Raw genomic sequence first — 4,290 nt, 5'->3', positions numbered from 1 at the left:
AACTTTTATCATAATATTGCACAAATGTTCACTTTTTCTTGTAAAATTTTGACCTGTGCTGAGTAAAATGACAACTTTTTTTATAATACTGTAAAAATTATAAGTTTTTCTTATGAAATTCCAACACATTTTTCACAACAAGCGTATTTATATTTGCATAGTATGTATATATTATTAATGTTGTAAATATAAATATTTATATATCAGAGGTCTCAAGAAGGTAACAAATACAAGTGTGTGGGTGTTGTTGTTTTTCTACCCTTCTGGAGATACCAAAAGGGAAAAGTGCCGTCCATATGAGGACCGGTAAACAAGTTAGGACCCAAATCATGGTCCCAATACGGAAAAACCATTGCATTTAATACTAGAGTCTGTGAACATTGCTCCAAAGTCAGTATTTTTTGGGTTGATTTATTGCTGTTGTTGTAAAATTTTCTCAGGTCTCAAGAAGGTCAGAAATACAAGTGTGTGTGTGTGTGTGTGTGTGTGTGCGTGTGTGTGTGTGTGTGTGTGTGTGTGTGTGTGTGTGAGACAGCCCCATCCTTTAGCAGCAATTATGTCGCTGACCTTAAAGAAAGAAGTCTTTAAGTAAGAACCACACTCCACTTAACGGCATTGTTCCCGAACTCTTAGGGAAATTGGAAACCTGATCAAGTGGCGTGCGGATCAATCAGGGTGTGTGCGTGTGTGTGGTCGCTACGATTAAGGGCTGAAAAGGTTCAACGGGAACTGGTGGGAAAAAGTTAACCCTTTAAAGGGGAACTGCACATTGTTCACAATCAGTATGAGGCACAAAAAGAACAAAAATATTAGTTTTTTTTTTGCTTTCTAGCATGTTAAAATTGGCTTGTTTTATGTAGCTTGCAACGAGAGCAATAAATTCTACCTTTAAATAAATTTAAATATGCATTCATAAACCGTCAACAATACGTTCTGTAACCTATATAATAACCAAGTGCAGAGGTTGCCCTCTAGCGGGTTCTTTAGACCTGTTTTCAGTGACGTACCCCCTGTGAACATTTTTTTTCATTCAAGTACCGCCTAATCGGAGCAAATCATTTTTAGTTGATAAAAAGAAATAAAAAAAAGTAAAATACAGCACTATGTCATCAGTTTCTGATTTATTAAATTGTATAACAGTGCAAAATTTTGCTCGTTTGTAGTGGTCTTTCTTGAACTATTTGGGAAAAGAAGATATAAAAATAACAAAAAACTCGTTGAAAAATAAACAAGTAATTAGATTATAAATAAAAATTTCTCCACATAGAAGTAATCATCAGCTTAAAGTGCCCTCTTTGGGGATTTTATTAGAGGTCCATCTGGATTCATAAACTTCATTCTAAACATTTTGTCACAAAAAAAAAGAAATCTTTAACATCAATATTTATGGAAAATGTCCACAAAAAATCTAGCTGTCAACATCGAATATTGTATTGTTGCATTTCTTTTCACGGTTTATGAACTTACATTCATATTTTGTTGACGTATTATTCAATGAATATATTTATAAAGGATTTTTGCGATTTTTAGAGTATTTTTGACAAATCTCACCTACCCCTTGGCATACCTTCAAGTACCCCCATTTGAGAACCACTGCTTTAGACCACCGCACGCTGCCAGGAGAGCCAGGAATCCCGGGTGTAACACTGTATTATGTTCATAAATAGTGCAAGTCTTTCTGCTTTTCCCGCACTACCTCCAACTCCAACTACTCGTCTCATCACGGCTGCTGCTAATGAAGGCGATAGGCCATTTGGATAACAAGGCCCACCTGGGCCATCTACGCACCTGTCTTGGCAACACCCTCCCTCCACACTGAACTGTAGCGACATTATTTTATCTAAGAGCTCTTTTTCCAGCGTAGTGACACATCAACGTGCTACGGTATTAGCCGTGGAAGCTAACTACGGCGAGGAAAAAAAAGCTAGCTTTTACGTCGGAGTTTGTTACTGGATTTTTTTTAATACACTTCTACAGTGTTGGGGACTTTAATATGTAAGTAGTATGCAAATATGATTGTTTGATACTTGTTTATTATGACTAATGTAATGTTTTAGACCGTGATATTGCTTAATTAAGTAAAGACCAACTTGTATATAATCCGATACGTTATTTTTGGTTGATATCAGACTGATATCTGACATCAGTATTGGTTTGGGACAACCCTAGGGTGCTTTAAAGATCAGTATGAATACGTTCAGGAACCCAACCTTTGGAGGGCCAAACCAAAAGAATCGACGGGCCAGATTTGGCCCCCCAGGGCCACACTTTTAGCACCCTTGATCTCGATATTTATGTTTCAAACATAACTCAAAAATACAAACCAGAGAATCTGGAGAAATCACTCCACGTAAGCGGCATGGCCGGAAACCAACATTGAAGGACCGTGACCTTCCATCCCTCAGACGGCACTGTATCAAAAACCGACATCAATCTCTAAAGGATATCACCACGTGGGCTCAGGAACACTTCATAAAACCACTGTCAGTAAATACAGTTTGTCATTACATCTGTAAGTGCAAGTTAAAGCTCTACTATGCAAAGCGAAAGCCATTTATCAACAACATCCAGAAACGCCGCCGGCTTCTCTGGGTCCCGAGATCATCTAAGATGGACTGATGCAAAGTGGAAAAGTGTTCTGTGGTCTGACGAGTCCACATTTCAAATTGTTTTTGGAAATATTCGACATTGTGTCATCTGGACCAAAGAGGAAAATAACCATTCGGATTGCTATAGGCGCAAAGTTGAAAAGCCAGCATGTGTGATGGTATGGGGGTGTATTAGTGCCCAAGGCATGGGTAACTTACACATCTGTGAAGGCACCATTAATGCTGAAAGGTACATACAGGTTTTGGAACAACATATGCTGCCATCTTTTTCATGGACGCCCCTGCTTATTTCAGCAAGACAATGCCAAACCGCATTCAGCACGTGTTACAACAGCGTGGCTTCGTAAAAAAAAAGAGTGTGTGTTCTTTCCTGGCCCGCCTGCAGTCCAGACCTGTCTCCCATGGAAAATGTGTGGTGCATTATGAAGCGTAAAATAGGACAGCGGAGACCCCGGACTGTTGAAGGACTGAAGCTCTACATAAAACAAGAATGGGAAAGAATTCCACTTTCAAAGCTTCAACAATTAGTTTCCTCAGTTCCCAAACGTTTATTGAGTGTTGTTAAAAGAAAAGGTGATGTAACACAGTGGTGAACATGCCCTTTCCCAACTACTTTGGCACGTGTTGCAGCCATGAAATTCTAAGTTAATTATTATTTGCAAAAAAAAGATAAAGTTTATGAGTTTGAACATCAAATATGTTGTCTTTGTAGCTTATCCAACTAAATATGGGTTGAAACGGATTTGCAAATCATTGTATTCTGTTTATATTTACATCAAACACAATTTCCCAACTCATATGGAAACGGGTTTGTACATATGTAAGTATATATATATACTTACATATATATATATATATATAGAGCGCTTTTGGTAGCCATCCTCAAGCTTCTCGTTGAATTTTTGACCACTGTTGACAAAATTGGCGCAGTTCAGCTAAATGTATTGGTTTTCCGACATGGACTTGTTTCTTCAGCATTGTCCACACATTTAAGTCAGCACTTCGGGAAGGCCCTTCTAAAACCTTCATTCTAGCCCGATATAGCCATTCCTTTACCACTTTTGACGTGCGTTTGGGGGGTCATTGTCCTGTTGGAACACCCAACTGCGCCCAAGACCCAAAGTCCAGTGCTGATGGTTTCAGGTAGTCCTGAAGGATTTGGGAGGTAATCCTCCTTTTTTACTGTCCCATTTACTCTCTATAAAGCACCAGTTCCATCGGCAGCAAAACAGACCCAGAGCATAATACTACCTACCACCATGCTTTACAGTAGGTGTGGTGTTCCTGGGATTAAAGGCCTTACCTATTCTGGGTGTTGTGGACAAACAGCTCAATTCTCCGTTCTCCCGGCAAAAACCTTAATTCTAGCCTGATTTAGCCATTCCTTTACCACTTTTGACGTGTGTTTGGGGGTCATTGTACTGTTGGAACACCCGACTGCGCCCGAGACCCAACCTCCAGTGCTGATGGTTTTAGGTAGTCCTGAATAATTTGGAGGTAATCATTGTCCTATTTACTCTCTGTAAAGCACCAGTTCCATTGGCAGCAAAACAGACCCTGAGCATAATACTACCTACCACCATGCTTTACAGTAGGTGTGGTGTTCCTGGGATTAAAGGCCTCCAAACATTTTGCTGGGTATTGTGGCTAAATTTTTGTTCCAAAACCAAACCCCTGCTTT

This window comes from Nerophis ophidion, linkage group LG02 (genome assembly GCF_033978795.1).
Source record: "Nerophis ophidion isolate RoL-2023_Sa linkage group LG02, RoL_Noph_v1.0, whole genome shotgun sequence".
Taxonomy (NCBI): domain Eukaryota; kingdom Metazoa; phylum Chordata; class Actinopteri; order Syngnathiformes; family Syngnathidae; genus Nerophis; species Nerophis ophidion.
The sequence above is the reverse complement of the archived record's forward strand: the minus strand, read 5'-3'. Positions refer to the sequence as shown.